Source organism: Mus caroli, unplaced genomic scaffold (assembly GCF_978045245.1).
Source record: "Mus caroli unplaced genomic scaffold, Mus_caroli_1 scaffold_12, whole genome shotgun sequence".
Taxonomy (NCBI): domain Eukaryota; kingdom Metazoa; phylum Chordata; class Mammalia; order Rodentia; family Muridae; genus Mus; species Mus caroli.
In genome coordinates, this window is record NW_028227267.1 from 15939514 (window position 1) to 15956556 (window position 17043).

Below are 17043 nucleotides of genomic sequence, written 5' to 3' on the forward strand. Positions count from 1 at the left end.
TGTAACCATGCACTAGTTGGAGGCAATCCATAGCCTCTGAGCATTTGCTGTGAGTTACCTTAATGAAGCCGAGAGTCAAGGGAACCTGCTGGGATGTGGTTTGACATGAGCTGATTGATACCCAGAATAGTTTTCTCAGTCCTGAGTCTAGAAAACAAGTGGTTTTTACCTCAATGAACATTCGCCTTTAAGTCTCACCTGCTAGTTAAACATGGGTTTCTTGAATTTACGTCCCAGTCTTGAGGCAAGGATGGCAGTTGACACCCTGTAGGAAGGTGCAGGAAAATGTTCCCATTCTTATGATATGGATTCAGGGTTGGTGCAGTTAATATGCTGTTAATCGATTTGGTTGAGTGGATCTCTGTCTCTCTGCCTCTCTGTCTCTCTGTCTCTGGAATTTGGTAGATTAGTGAGACTATAAACATGATGAAAGGCATATAGTGAAAATCTTTGGAATAAGGAGAGAGAGAGAGAGAGAGAGAGAGAGAGAGAGAGAGAGAGAGAGAGAGAGACAGAGAGAGCTGAGTGGTTAGGAATCTTGGGAGGACCTGGGAGACATTGGAAGAGGGGAAAGATAAAAATAATCAAAACATATTATATAACATTATATGAAAATATTTTTCATTAAAATGTGTTTATTTTATGTAGTTTTAGATTTTTTTGTGTGTGTCTATTTAATATGCTGGAGATGGAGGCCAGGGCTTTGTGCATGCTGCTGCCCTTTCCATTGCTCTAACACTGACACGTGGTAAGTGACTTCTTGTGTTCAGAGTCCAGCCAAATGGTCCCTTTCTACGGCTGTTAACTTGATGTCTTTGTCTGTTGCCCACTCCTTAATCTTCTTCAGCCTTGCTTGGTGTTAAGTTTGATAGATATTGATCTGGAATTTCCCTGTAGATGGCATCTTCCTTGAATTTCCTGTTCGATTTGAGTAAATGCCTGTTCAAATACTGTTCTCATTTTGAGTCAAGGGACTTGTAGGTTTACAATCTTGGATCGCTGTGATTAGCTCGCACCAAGCACAGTCACCTTCTCCTTGCAATCCCATAGCTCCCACCCCACCCCACCAACCTTCCCCTTTGTGTTTGATCATGCTAGTGTTTACTATGCTGTACAATCCATACTGTAATGCCATCAGTTTTATATGTGTACAACATGATTTGCTGTTTTACTTTTCTGCTTGTCAAAAGGGACTTTTCTTTCTTCCTTGATCCATTCTTTACTCCCAACAAGTTGTTCTGTACCAATGCCACATTCTGGGCTTGGTTACCGACCACCATGACTTTATTTCAAGTTCACTTTATTTTAGGAAGTTATGACTTGTTTTATAAGCACAGTGTACTTTTATGATGTCAACTCCCCCTTTTACAAATCCCTTAGGGCTCCTCCTTGCTTTTGGGATATAGCCATGGTGCCTTAGGCTGCCCACTCGGGTCCTCTGAACCTTAACCTCAGGTTTTTTTGTTGAATAAATGAAGAAGACTTTTTTGCTATTTAAGTCCCCCTGTCAAACCAACTTGCCTGTTCATAGTCACCAGGCAGGTTATTCTCTTTCTACCTGTCTTTCCACTGGACTTCTCCGCAATACCTTTCTAAGTTCTGTTGGATAGGAAAGACACGCACAAGGTCACTAGAATGGTATGACTTTTACTGCCTTTTGGTCCTTTTCTTCATGGAGAATAAAATCATTCTGTTGAGCAAAGTGAACTTTTGAAGTCTTAGGATGATCATAAAAATCTATAGCCAACTCAAGTCTAGTAAGATGCACAATGAATGCTACCAAAAAAGGCAACCCCCAGCTGTTCTTTATACCAGCAATAATTTACAAGGGGGTCTTGGTTGTATGTTGTGTTTCATCTCTTGGTGACGTAACCTAAACTTCAGAAGCGTTGATTTGGAAGATGACTTTGTATTTAGCAGACTACTGATAACCATGGAAGGACTGAGTTCCTAACATACCCTGACATTCACACACATGGCTACTGAGAACTCTTATTTCTCTCCCACTCTATGACCATTGCCAGCATAGATAAAAAACAAGCATCATTTCACATCACACCAAGCTAAAAGCGTGTCTTTCCTCAACCAAGAAGATGGAGTGTGCGCCAGGCCACATGGCCCAGTGGATGGGAATGGATGGTGCATTCAGTAGCTTTAAGGCAGTGTCAAGCAAAATAGATTTAAATCATTCTGAAAGATATAAATCCCAAGAATGGATATATTGTGCAGAATGAAATGAGGCTCAGAAAAGAATTGATTGGGAAGTATACCAAATGGAATAGAATATAGCAGAAAGGCACATATTGGAGAGAATAAAGTATACTTCAGTTTGAAGGGTATTGAATTTACTAAGATACAACTGACTGGCTATAAAGCAAATGAATAAAATATGTAGCCACGTCAGGTGGACAGTCAATGGGAATGACTTAATACAGATCTATAGTAGCACATGACCAGCTCCAACCTACATTATGATGACTTCTCATGTAATTTCTTTAGACCTCCCAAGAAAAACCTGAAGCTTTAATCTTCCCTGATGTATTAAACTATACGTACTCTCTTAAAGGGGAGGGGGGCTATGATTAATGGGAAATTAATTGGAAATAGGCTATTGTGTGTTGGATTGCCTTAGTCCAGAGAACTAAAGTGATTCTTTTATTTTCTGGAATTGCAAAAGGACTTTAGATCAAATTGAACTGAGTATTGTGTTGAGGGCTGGTTCTCCAGGGAAAGTTATTTTTATCTTTTGGGGCTAAGGGGCCACATATCACCAAACATCCTAAAATCTCTATCTAGAAAATTTAGAAACTTGGGGTCAATATGGAAATTATCTTTCTGGGAAGTTTCTTCTGTGTATAAAATAAATATTCATTCAACATCTCTGATTTATTTCATTTGGGACCTTCTAGAGGATTCTACTTTTTTGTGCGAGTCTCTTGTATAGTGCATGAAGCGTAGGTTGAAAGGGCTTGGTTTACAAAGATCAGACTTAAGTAAATACACTGTATGTAGAAAGTTTGAAAATAATAAGATGAATTAAAGTCAAGTGTGTATTGTATTACCAGCACTCCCTGATAATTCAGGCGGTGAGCATGGGTACTGTGTGGAAGAACATTTTTATCAAAGTACTAAGTAATCACTATTTTTTCTTTTTTTCCAGTAAGGTTAATAATATTTTTAATTGCCAATAGAATTGATTATATATTAGTGTACCTTAAAGACCTATGTGTCAATATACATTATATTCTCTGTGGAACGTAATGTGGAGAGCTCCAGCTGCAAAGGATTGTCCAGCATGTGTGACATCATCTGCACTTCTTGAATAGAAAGTTCATAGTGGTTTAGAATGACTTACAGGTGGTCCTCAGTTTACAATAGGGTTAGATCTTGATACACTCATTGCAATTGAAATGACCTTGAGTCCGAATGCAATGGATATACCTAGACTAATGAACCTCACAGCATAGCCAGCACATCTTTTTTGTAAATATTTATTTATTGATTGATTGATTGATTATATGCAACTCCACTGTAGCTGTCTTCAGACACTCCAGAAGAGAGCATCAGATTTTGTTATGGATGGTTGTGAGCCACCATGTGGTTGCTGGGATTTGAACTCAGGACCTCTGAAAGAGCAGTCAGTGCCCTTAATCGCTGAGCCATCTCACCAGCCCATAGCCAGTGCATCTTAAACTGCTCACAGTTGAGCATATTCCTCTTCTACAAAATAATCCACTGAATAAAACCAGAGTTCACGATGTCATGTCTACTGAGTGCATACTTTTCTCACAGCTCCCCCAAGTGAAATCCTAAGCCAAAGTTATGCACATTGTGTGTATATACTGGTGCATTTGAATTAGACAAACAGGGAGATATAACTAAAAACTAAAGAGAAGGGCCTAGCTTTTCCAGTAAGATATGAGTAGGCCCACCTGAATTCTGTCCTGTTTTCCCCAGATGAACTTATAGGGTGGCTTCATTTCTATCCTAGGAATAAGATTGTTCTTTGCTTCTCCTGAGCTCCAGGAGTGTCCCCTGATGCACCTGTGCATTCTTCCAGCAAGTTCGCTTGAAGTAACATTAGTCAGCATGCCTTTAGGCCCTCTCTTGGCACAACTGACCTTGTCCTGTGCCGTTTTGTACTGGAGCACTTTGGCTGGCCATCTTTCCCTTTTCTTTAAACCCTTTATATCAGCCTTCTCTAGCAAACGCACACTTGGTGATTCTTTGGTGATTATTGGGAGCATTTCCTGCTCCCCTCACATGGACCAAATACCTAGATGCTCATAGTCTATATATCCAATGGCAGTGTTTGCATATGGCCCATGTAACTCGTTCCCTGTACTTAAGATGGCTTTTAAATTACTCACTCATGAGCCCCACTTCAATGTCAATGCTCTGTAAATAGTGGTGATTGTTACAAAGTCATTATAAAAGAACTCTGGATAGTTATAGTATAGATGCAGGCTTTTTTTTTTCCTCCAAATACTTTTGATCTGTACTTGGTTCACACAGAGAACATAAAAACCACAGATACGAAAGAGGGGCTATATAAATGTCACTTAATGAAGTTTCTGTCATAGAAAAAATAACACAATTTTCATGAAATTTTGTGAAAGATAGCAGTATCTATTTTTGTTTTTGTTTGTTTGTTTTCTTTAGGGGAACTCTTCTTCATAGTTCTTTATAAACTGTTTCTTGGAATTCAAAGAAAAAGTCAAATGTGACTGTTGTAAAAGGTACATCCTGAGTGTTATAGTTTATAGTGTTATAGTTATATATGGTTGTTTGGATTGCATCTCTGAGACCATCTTTTCTAGAAAGCTGATTCCAAGGCAGGCTCATTTTTAATATGATGCTTTAATTTGTTTTATTAGGATTGCAAACACAAAAGGAATTTCCAAGATATGGCTTATCATATGGTCATCAATTTATCTATTTTTTTTTCTTTTTATGCTTTTATGGAATACCAGTTTGTTGTAGTACAAGATGCAATAAAAGTTCAAATCAACACACAAACTTCCCATTTGAGAAATGGCATTGAATGTATTCTTTGAATTCACCAGTGCTTCTGTTAGGGCACTGTTCCCTAGATTAGCATATGGTCACTTTATTTATGTGTGTATTTGTTTGTTTATCTTTTAGACAATAATAAAATGTCTTTTCATAGCACACCACTCAAACTTCCACAAAACCTCTCTCACATATTTAAGGTTTTCTTCTTCCCCATTATTATTATTATTATTATTATTATTATTATTATTATTAGAGTCCAGGCAGGAAATACTTATCCTGGAAACTCCACTTTGTTCATTTCTGGATGACCAAGGCCCACACCACCACTTACTGGGTAGCAAACACTTTTGATGTGCCCAAATGGAAGAATGGGATGTGTAGATGAGATAGTGTGTGTTGGGTTAAGCTTTCCTGGGGAGACATGAGCAAATGTTGGATGGCTTCACCGAAATCAACGATTTGATTGTGCTGCCGTACTCACAGATGAAGGGCTACTCACAGCAGCTTGGGTAACATCATCACAACAGAGCCACTTTGCATGGAGGACAACCTCATCGAATCTGCATTGTACAATCCTACTTTACTCAACCATCTACTTCATGCAAACCCTAACATTTCCTAAGACGACTTGTACTTTGGGCAGGAGAGAGCAATATCTAGATTCTGAGGTGGTGAGGGGTCTTGTGACTCTTTCCTCCTCCTGCTACAGGGAACAACTGTCAGGCCCGTAATGTTCTCATAAACATAACTATCTTTGCAGGTTCTGTTCAGTTAGTTCTCAGGGCTGTTGGTTCCAGCTATTCTTTACTGCATGACAAGCAACCATATTATACACACAGAAGAAGGCAGTACCACAACATCATGTCCACCAGACTTCTTGTCGTCATGGTAAATGTCTGACAGACACAGTCTAGAGAGGAAAGATTTATTTGATGTCACAGTCAGTGAGATTTTAGTCTACAGCCAAGAAGAAACATCTTTTCCTGGCTAGGACGAGGAAAAATACTGAGAGGAACACATGTGAAAGATCATAGTTGATCACCTTATGCAAACCAGGAAGCTGGAAGGGAAAAAGACAGGAAGGTGCTAAGAGCATATCCTCCTTCCTTGAGGAACCTACTTCCCCATCCAAGGCCCACTCCTTAAAGTTCCTAGCTGCATCTAACACAGCAACACTCTGAGGGATCAAGACTTGATCACCTGAGCCTCTGGAGGACTTTACGTTCAAGCTGTTGTCACATAGCTGCTATGGGACATAAACAATGCAAAAGGAAATGATTTAAGGTTAATGACAAGCTAGTCTGAGAAAGTTGAGGTTGAACTAGGAGTCCTTCTTTTGAGTAAATGGCAAAACTTCCCTTAATTACACTTCTTTCTCTGTGTTAAAAAGGAAATAGAGAGCTCCATTCTGCCTTCTTAAATGTTTCCCTTATCACACTGAAGGGTTTACTTCATCCTAACACACTCACAGGGACCCTTATAAGAATTTGGTATACCACTGCTGTTTAGAAGGGTAAAACTCACTTTATAAAGGAGATCCAGGGATGGAAAGAACTCTGTGGCTAACATGCTCATCACACAGGAATGAGAGCCTGAATTTGACACTCTGGCACCCACATACAAAGCCTGGCACAGCAGCACATGTCTTGATACTGGGAAGGCAGACAGCAGAGGGTCTTGGGAGATTGCTGGTTAGCAAATGTAGGGAATCCAGTGAGTTTGGGTTTTAATGAGAAACCCTGGGTGAAAAATAAGTTGGGTAACAATTGAGAAAGACACCCCAAATAAACTTCTAGCTCTCACGTGCTTGTACCCATATGTGCTGTATGTGCTCATGCATGAGTCCATGATTTCATGCTCATTATGGAAACACACACACACACCCAAAGAGAGGGGAGAGGGGAGAGGGAGAGGGGAGAGGGGAGAGGGGGGAGAGGGGAGGGGGGAGAGGGGGGAGAGGAGAGGGGAGAGGGGAGAGGGGAGAGGGGAGAGGGGGGAGGGGGGAGGGGGGAGAGGGGGGAGAGGGGAGAGGGGAGAGGGGAGAGGGGAGAGGGGAGAGGGGAGAGGGGAGAGGGGAGAGGGGAGAGGGGAGAGGGGAGAGGGAATCTCAGAATCCTGGTTTTTTGCTTTTATTTCCTTTCAGATAGCGTTTTAATGCCAAATGGTTTATTGTGGGACAAATCAGTATGGTTGTCAGCTGCTGGGATGTGAGGCAACTTGGTTGGCCTCACGGTGTCTGTCCAGATGGCAGTAGAGTAGATTAGATTGTGCTCCCCTAAGTTAGAGGCACTTTGGCCCTCTGGAAAGGGCTGCATTCCCAATCCTTATGTCTGGTCTGCTTTCACTTTTGGAGAGAAGAATACTGCACACTGCAGAGGAAGATACTGGAAGATCAGATACCACAGAAAGGGTGAAATTGAACAGAACATTCTAGTAATGTGGCAAATGGGGAGAGATAAGAATCCTCCCCCATGCTTACCTTTGGAGCTCACCCTTGCCAATTTCTATGTGAGGTTCAGTAAATTAAATAAGCTTTCCCCTTTCCTGCAGCTGCCCGTGACAGCGTAGCACTTCATCCTGGTATCATAGACAGGCACTCACCTTCCAAGACAGGAGCTTGACACCTTTCAGAAATGAAGGGACCTGTGGCAATTTTAAACATTCCAACCATATTAATTCTAGTGACAGTTATCCTCTGAATCATTTGGAATAGCTTCTCTCTTTTCAACTCTCGAAATTTATATTTGATCCTCATGACCTCTGGGGCCAGAGAAGGAGCACTGCGTGTGTGTGTGTGTGTGTGTACGTGTGTGTGTGTGTGTGTGTGTGTGTGTGTGTGTGTGTGTGTGTAAAACAGGAAGCAAAAGTAGCAGAATTATTGAACTTGTCCTGTTTAAATCTTTCCCCATCATTTAAGTGTTCCAATTCTTTATCACCTCTTTAATGAGAAACCTCGTTTCCAAAAGAAAGGCTGGGTGGTTAAAGTTCTCTCATTGAGGCCTCCATTTCCATTATTGCGCTACCAACAAGGCTGAGAGTAGACTGCTACATGTCAAGAATCAGTCACTAGAAAGTTCAGTTAGTTCTGGGCTATATGATTTTCCTTAAGTACCACTGCCTGTTGGGTAGTAGGCCACCATGCCTTCCAAACTCAAACTCAAGGCATCTAGCTTCATTGTCTTAGAGACATTCAAGACTTTTCTCCTTTCCACCTGGGGATCCCCCTCAGGAAGTATTCCTTAATTTCTATCTAGACCAGAAGCTTTGCATGTCTAACAAGCAGGTGAAAGGATTGAAGTAGAACTCACTGTTTATACTGAAGAGCTCTGGCCTCGTAGGCTGAGTCTCAAGGGAACAAAACAGATGTAACTGTGGATGCAAGGTGGTACCTTTATTTTTCCATGAATGCTGGCATAACATTCTTATCAGTTCATCCGTAAGTGAGGAACATCTTTCTTAGTTCATCTATGATAACCTGACTCACCGACTAAAAGGGTGATATAGTTTGTTAGAAGAAGTGGATGGTAGTCATGAAAGTTTCAGACTGTTTACTTCTGCTTCAGACAGGGCCTTTTTTAAGTACCAGCAAATAAATCATTTGCAATATTCCAAATGGGAATAGGTAATGACACAGTTGTCAAGGTCACAAGTTAGACTGCTTGAGTTTTAAAATTGATCCTCAATCATGATGTGACATTTGACCTTGCTTTTTTTGTTTGTTTGTTTTTGAGACAGGGTTTCTCTGTGTAGCCCTGGCTGTCCTGGAACTCACTCTGTAGATCAGACTGGCCTTGAACTCAGAAATCTGCCTGCCTCTGCCTCCCAAGTGCTGGGATTAAAGGTGTGTGCCACCACTGCCCCGCTTGACCTTGCTTCTTGAGGCCTCAATGAACTAGTCTAGAAAATGAAACATTAAGAGTGTTTACTTCAATGAGTTGTTGAGAGGACTCAACAGGACAGTAACAAAAGAGGTGATTGTCAAAGTGCATAATAAAGTTTAATAATATTAATAGTAACCTTTTTAAAAAGAGCCACAGGATGTCCCAGACTGCTCTGTTTTTCCTGTGTTGATAGAATCTGAATGTTTTCACCTGCTTCTCCATACAATGTTTCTTTGCAAGGACAGGATTATCTCTTAGTCCCTGACACACACTGGTAATCTTTATTGACCAACTACTTCCCCAAAGTCTATATTGCTTTGTTAGAATTTGTAAGTGTATTGGTTGCTTCTATCATCACTGTGAGCAAACACCCGATAGAAGCAACATCATATGGATCATAGTTTCAGAGATTCCAGTTACTAGAAACATTAAATGTTGTAATCCAAACAGTTAAGTAGAAATCATGGTGGCTGGAAGTGTGTGGCTATCCTTGACTTCCTAGTGGACAAGAAACAAAGAGTAAGGGAAATAAAAAGGAGCCCAGAGGAGCTGGAGAGATGGCTCAGTGGATAAGAGTGAGTACTGCTCTTGATGAAGATCTGGACTCAGTTTCCAGCACCTACATGGTGGCTCACCACCACTTATAACTCCATTTCTGGGAATATCTGACTTTTGTGTGCTCCTAAAAAAACTGTGGTACACATACACTCATGTATGTGATCACATAGTTATACACACACACACACACACACACACAAAACCAATCAGTAACCCATTTCCTCCAACTAGATACTACCTACTGTCTTCCACTACAGCCCATAATGTCACATATGATGACCCCATCAAGTAATAGATAGTTAGAATCCTATAGAACTGTAATAGAGCCTTCATGATTTATTCATCTCTGGATGTCATCACATGCATGAGCCAAAAGTGTTTTTTTTTTTTTTTTTTTTTTTTTTTTACCAGATCCCCTTGGCATTCATTAATCCAATGAAGTTAGCAATAAAGATGGACCATCTTATTGCCATCTGATACATAAAGTTCTTTGTTATCTCATCTAACTTAGCTCTCACATTGTCTGAATAAAGCTTAGTTATTGTCTCCATTTTCCAGATCAGAAAGCACAAAGAGGTAAAAGTAAATAGTACAAGTGGTTCATCTTAGCTCTATGAAATCCTGTGTTGGAAATATGTTGTGCTGCATCTCATATATAAACTCTATGTATTAGACCTTTATTCAATTAGTTAAGTACTAATTAACGCTACATTGGTTACAAAGTACAAAGTAGCATTGAGATGTTTTAAGAAATGCCCCATTATCTTTACAGAAGGTAAATGACTGACATTCATATACTCTTATATTAGAATTAGGAAGCTAAATGTCCCATTTAGAGTTGAGCACTCACACACTCTTCTCTGCTCATTGACTAGCTTTGAGTCCCTGTAATTGTTGTCTGTTGTTAAAAGGAGCTTCTCTGATGAGGTTGATAGATATGCTATGGGTATAAAGATGAAAACATATTCTGGAAAATCACTGTTATATTCTATTAACAGAACAATAGTTCTAAGTTTCCCCATAGGGCCTATGATCTAGCCAACAATGAGGTTTTGGCCCAGTTAATAGCATATGGAATAGGTTCCATCTTACAGAGTGAGCTTTAAATTTAAGCAGACATTGATTGGTTATTTCTATAACATTTGTGCCACTAATATACCAGTGAACATATCTTTCTATGTCAGTTGTTACAGTTGTTACAGAAGAGTTCACAGCTAGATAACTGTCTTCAGCAGTAAGGTCTCACTTCTAAGTTCTAGAGGGTAACCAAGAGCAATGAGCGTAACGTTTTGAGTGTTCTATGGGATCCCACTGACCAAAACTTCAAAATGTGGTAACCTGTATATGACACTATGCTGCTTTTTTTTTTATTGGATGGCCTGTTATCTAGCAAAGAAATTGTCCCCTTGTTATAGGTTATTACTTAAAACCAGGGTTTTATGTAACCTAGGTTGGCCTCGTTTGCTTTATAGACAAGATCGTCTTGAACTCTGGATTCTCTTACCTCTACTTTCTGAGTGCTACAATTATAGATGTGGGACACCAAATGCTGATCCATTTATTCACTCCTGATACTCTTGCTTCATTCTTGTTTAGTGCATTACTCATTTCTCTAATCCTCAAATTTTAGAAGGATAACTTTTAGGCTAAGTAATAGAATAAATGCCTCTTACTTTCATAGATTACAAGGAAATGAGCTGTAGAAGATGCTCCCTGGTAGGAAGGCTCAGGAGGTGAACTAAGGTGCCTGGCTAGCAATGCTTTTGCCCTCAATCATGTAATCTTGAGATTGTTTCCAATGCCCTAGCTCCAACTGTGCACTGAGCAGAGTAAAATAAATTATCTCCTTCCTGGATACTCTGTTCATCTCCTCTCTATGTATAGAAGTGACTGGGCTGTCACATGCTTCTACAGTTTCATTCCACGGAGCTGACTCAAAGACATTCCATTTCTTTGGCATTGTGGTGCTTCTGCCTATTCTCTTTGGTTCTCCTGATCCCTGTGAAGTTAGCTCAAACTCAGCGCACCATAACTCATAACGATCTTGTGTTTAAGGATCTTGTTAGAAGAGCTTGCGTCATGGATGCCACTTACCTTAGTGTAAACATGTGTTCACCTTCAGTGTGTCTATTGCAAGCAGCTTTAGAATGGCATTAAATCAGAAAGCAGGTTGTATTCCCTAAGCTTTGAAGCAGTCTGCTTATAGGAGCATTTTTTTTTTTTTTTTTTTTTTGTCAATGAGTAAATCATCTCTGTCCTTCTGCCCTCAACTGCATCTGGGAAATCTTTAACTCTGTGGGATGGACTTCATTAGTTGGTCAGTCACTCTCAGTCACTTAGAGATTGAGAGTGTATCTCTTCCCTGCTTTTTTTTTCCCCCCTGGTATGTTTGGCGAGCTTATTGGCCTCCTAGCTTTTATTGCCCATCACTGGGTTAGCCCTTGTCACAGGATTATTATATGAACCCTGGGTGACTTCTGACTGGGCAAGCGCCTTAGATTTACATTTTTGCATTCCAAAGTCAAGCATATAAATGACTAATGGAACCCCAGAGTCACTGGATATTTATATATCTATTTTGAAATTTACATTTTCTCCTTTCTGATGATGAGGTTTGCTGCTTCCAGGGTCATAGTTGATGGACTAGGAGCACCAACAATGACATAAAGCAATCATCAAGGGAACGAGCTTCCCAGCCTCCATGGCACACTATGATGTGCTGCCAGTTATTCTGCAGCCATCGCTCATCTCCTTGACCCTCTCCCTGTTGCTCTTTTATGATGTTCAATACATTTTACATGCTTCGATTTACCTCATCCACCAACCTAATACTGTTGGAATTAAATGCCTCCTCTTTAGCTCTCAACAGTGGAAACTTTCTTTTTCCACATCCATGTTATTCATAAAGGACACTCATGACTGTGATGAAAAGTGGCTGGTGGGTCATACATAGGTTGTAGTTGCAAATTTGCTGGTGCATATTGGTGACTGGGATAAGTAGGTTATTGAGCTTCTTGGCTGCATGATATAATGACAGAGAAGAGAATATCTTTAGACAGGCATTAAGTAATCTTGGATAAATAGGTTGTATAAGATTATATCCACACTCAAAGGTCCTCTGCTCCTGGGGACTCTTCATGGTATGTAGTAAATGCAATGAAAGTATTCATTAAAATGTTAGAAACATTTCTTACACATTTATATAAGCTAGATTCTTCTTTTATAAGCTCATAGTTTTTTTTTTCTCTAAATCTGATCATAAGATTAGATATAAAAGTTAAGTAATTCCTGATGGCCTCAAGATCACCTCAGCAATAAGAGATAGGAATAGGATTTTTTAAAAAATAACCAATACAGGCATTTATTTAATAATGCTGAGAAATACTTAATATTAACACAATCAAGCCAGGGTGGCCAAGAGGAAAAATTATTTACCTTGACTTTACCTAAATCCTCAATTGTAAACAAAGTGAAGTCACAGGTAAAGGAAACTCTGCCCAGGCCCCAGGAATCGGATTAACAGTATGGTTAGCACTGGCTGGCTAAGCCTGCAAAGCCGGACGGCGCTTACATATATAATTTTTAATTTTTTATTTTATGAGAATGGGTGTTTTGCCTGCATGTATATCTGCATCATGTGTGTATGCTGGGACCCAAATGACCAGATGAGGGCACTGGATTCCCCTGGAGCTAGAGTTAAGAGACTGCACCATGTGGGTGCTGGCAACTGTATGCCATCTGGAAGAACCACCAATGCTCTTTTTTTTTTTTTTTTTGATTTTTAATATTTTTATTACATATTTTCCTCAATTACATTTCCAATGCTATCCCAAAAGTCCCCCATAGCGCCCCCACTTCCCTACCCACCCATTCCCATTCTTTTGGCCCTGGCATTCCCCTATATTGGGGCATATAAAGTTTGCAAGTCCAATGCTCTTAACTATTGAGCGATCCCTCAAGCCCTTAAAATACATAGTCTAAACAAAAAACAAACAAATCACAAAAGCTTAGGATTCTTAGCTGTCAAGGCTCTGCCCTTGACCTTGGACCCTCATGTCGCCTGTCATGCTCTCCTTGGGTAGTAATGAAGGCAACAGTTGCAGTACTTGTTAATAGGAGTTAACCTAGACATTAAACGTGTGTAAGATGATTCTGGGAAGGTTATACCTTCTGAGAGGAACTGTGGTGAACTGTGGTGAAGGGGAGAAGTGGGAGTATACTTTCTCACTAAATCTCTGGTGCTTCCTCAATTTTCTACTACATGATGCCTAATTTACTTAACATTCTCTGGGGGAAAATATATAGAGGCTTGAGCCAGGCACCCTGACACATGCCTATTATAATCCCAGCATTCAGGAGGCTAAGGCAAGAGGATGTGTTTGAGGCCAACTGGGACTACACATTGATACCTTGTCTCAAGAAACAAAACCCAAAAGGTAGAGGCTCATTCCTGGAAGGACAAGCTGTAATAGAGGGTCTTTAGGAAACAGTCCTGCTGTATGCATGTTCCTTGAGGCTGCTACATGAATGAGTACAGAGTGCAAACAAACCAAAGGTCTACAGAGACTTTCCTAGAATCTTCTCATGTCTACCAGGCAAAGCCGTTGGAGAATAGTACTTGTATACTGAGGTCACCGGCCCGTGCTTATTTGCTTGGAGAACCAGGAGGGTAAACTCCTGAATCCAGCATGGCTCTCCTTCAAGTTGTTTCCTTGGCCACACTGTGGGTTTGCCGTCTTAGTTGTTCCTGTGCATTCTGTAAAATATTGTTGACCAAGAAATCTCATTGCCTGGCATTAGCACCTTCTTAACATAGAGGTCCAGATCCAGGGCCACCTTCTGATCCTCACTGATCCGGCACAGTTCTGTAGCTAGGTTGTCAGTTTGTTCCCGGAACTCTACTTGGCTTTCTCTGACCTCGTGTATGTGAGAGTCGAGCTGCTGCTGCATATCGGGTCGCAGGAACTCCAGGAGCCCCTCAGCAAAGAGATCGCAGCCGGTGGGCCCCACCACTGGGGTCCTGGCCCCTGACACAGCGAAACCAGCTGCGTCCATTGCTGGATCTTATTCTTCCTGTGCATGGTCTTAAGGGAGATCTAGAAACAGTGACCTCCAGGTAAATGGTAGTAAGTTTCCCACTCATCCTAGTCACTTATCAACTTCTTACATTTCCTTCCCACATTAGCATTCACAGAAAATCTCTTGTGTTCAGATTCTATTATAGACTCAGAGTAAGTACCCAGTAGTGAAGAGGACCAGTGACCCCTGTTCTCATCCCATTAATACTGAGTAAATTCAGTAAGGCAGTAAGCATGAAAGCAGGTATACAATATGCTTTCTAACATTGACTAACATCTCACATGAACGGAAGTATAACTATGTGGCAGAAAGTATCTACCTGAGGGGAGAGGCTCTTCCACCTGGGAAGATCACCCATGTAGGGATACATACTCATACACATATAAATACATACATACATGCAAGCATACATTACATACTTAGAAGAAAGGCTGCTCTTACAAGGGCATTTGAGCAGGAACCTAAATGATTAAGTTAAGCTGAGAACTAAGTCTCTCTAAGTAGAACACAGGCAAAGAAAACTCTGGCACAAAAGTCCAAGTCAGAAGTCAGTATCTTTTATGGGAAAGCAAGATCAGTGTGGCCCAAACGTAGTTCACCATGGAAAGGTAGGGTTTGGAAGCTATGCTATCTTGTATTTTTGTTTGTCTGGTCTCATTAGTATTTTCTTGTTTTCAACTCATTCTTGTGTTTGCAGCATCTTGTTTTTCCTTCTGCCAGGACTGCGACCTTACCTCATAATGGACACTTTAATCTCTTCCATGATCCATTACACCATGCATTGTCCCAGCTGAGGCAGCGTCAGAGAGAAACAAACAAACAAACAAACAAACAAACAAACAAACAAACAGCAGAGGAAAGTTCCAGTGAGAATAGTTCAGAAAGCCTTCATGTCTTAGGATAGAAGCTCTGAAACGAACGCCACTCTGCATCCAGTCCACTGGGTAAGGTAGGGAGTAGTCACTAAATGTTTTTCACTGATGCCATGATGTCACCTAAAAGTTGTGTGACTTAACAGAGGCTATTTAATTGTCCTGTTTAATCAATGGTAAGGGCACCATCAGTAACAATTATTACTTGTATTGATTTGGTAAGTGCAGTGAGAATAGTCACAACAGCAGCTGTTAGCTGCTGGACCATAGACTCTCTTGGCGAGATTTAAAACAAGTTCTTGAACAGTCTTCCTACATATGTACAGGCAACTAAAGATTTTTTTTTTTGCCTTATAAAATATCTGCCCTAAAAACCAAACCAAACAAAAATAATAAATTCCTGGGTTTTGTTCAGAATAAATGTTTTAACTGCAGTAGCAAGGGCATGCTCTTTGTAGTTAGTGATTAAATATGTATTTTCTCTCTTTTAGCTGTATTGATTATCCATACTGCTTTCCTATGATCTCATTTTAACAATAACTGTAGGTTCAATAAATACAAAAGAGACCTAGATGTCCCATAGTGGAGAGTATGCTCCCAGGTGGATGCTGGGAAATCGAAAGGGAGGCCTGAGTAAAGTCATCAGAGATTGGAACCTGTCTTTACCTCATGGAATTACTATTTTTCATCTCATTTGCAGTTCAATACCTACCTTGGGGTGGAAGTTCCAAAGCCCTACAAGACTTCACTTTAGCTTCCAACTAATTAATTTTGGATACCTGCAGCCAAGGGAGAGAGTTGCACACTAAATTGTATAAGGAAAGTAAATTAAATTAAAGATGTTCAATGTTAAATTAAGGATGCTTGACAAAGTGATTGACACACTTTCCTGGTCCTTGGTACTTTGTTGAATTTTATGTTTGTGATATTTATGCTTGAAGACGGTGGACTTAACTTTGGAAACTGATGCTTCACTGACATTTTAAGTTATTTCTACCTACCACCATACTAGTTAAGCATTGATTAGTAACTTATCCTCACATCTGACACTTAACAACTTATAACAAACAAGGATGCCCCACAAGTGACTAATATGCCCAATGTTAGGTAGGATCACCTATAAGGTCCTCATCTGCAGCACCTCGGAATTGATTTTAGTTACAGCATCATTTTCACAATGTCCATGACAATGACCTTCTCTCTTCTTAGGTCATAATTATTTAGTGTTTACTCAGCATGAAATATTAGTGTGAGTTCAGAGCACCCTTTAATAACTGCATCTCTATTCTTAAATCTCTATTCAGTTCCTAGTTGTCCCTGGTTGAGGCAACACGACATTAAAATAAAAATTAAACAAGCCCAAAACTCATATGTTAGTATCTACCTGTTTATAGTCCACCTGCTTTTGTATGATTGTCAGCATCCTAAGAATTCTAGTTTCTTGTGAGGGTTTTAGTTTTAATCAGTAAGGGATGAATATATATTATAGTCACTTAATGCCATCATGCAGAAGTTAAAGCTGTCATTCAATTAAACGCAGCCATGGGAGCCCTTCTCTTATTAAAGTCGAAGGCAGACTCATCCTGTGTAAAGCTATTGTGATCCCTGCCCCCACTGCTTGAGTTGATGCAACATGG

General features: G+C 40.2%; 1 protein-coding gene, 1 long non-coding RNA gene and 1 pseudogene across 4 annotated transcripts in view; 1 reads left to right on the plus strand and 2 right to left on the minus strand.

Annotated features, from left to right (window-relative positions):
• LOC115029250 (uncharacterized) overlaps positions 1 to 11634 on the minus strand; it is a 42353-nt gene extending 30719 nt beyond the window's left edge. For all 3 annotated transcript variants that reach the window (XR_003834823.2, XR_003834825.2, XR_003834824.2), the window contains exon 1: positions 11550 to 11634. This is a non-coding gene — a long non-coding RNA (uncharacterized LOC115029250). The remainder of the gene's footprint in view (positions 1 to 11549) is intronic.
• Lrmda (leucine rich melanocyte differentiation associated) overlaps positions 1 to 17043 on the plus strand; it is a 1040878-nt gene that overhangs the window by 755814 nt on the left and 268021 nt on the right. The window lies entirely within an intron of this gene.
• LOC110309282 (SNARE-associated protein Snapin pseudogene) lies at positions 14101 to 14510 on the minus strand (annotated as a pseudogene).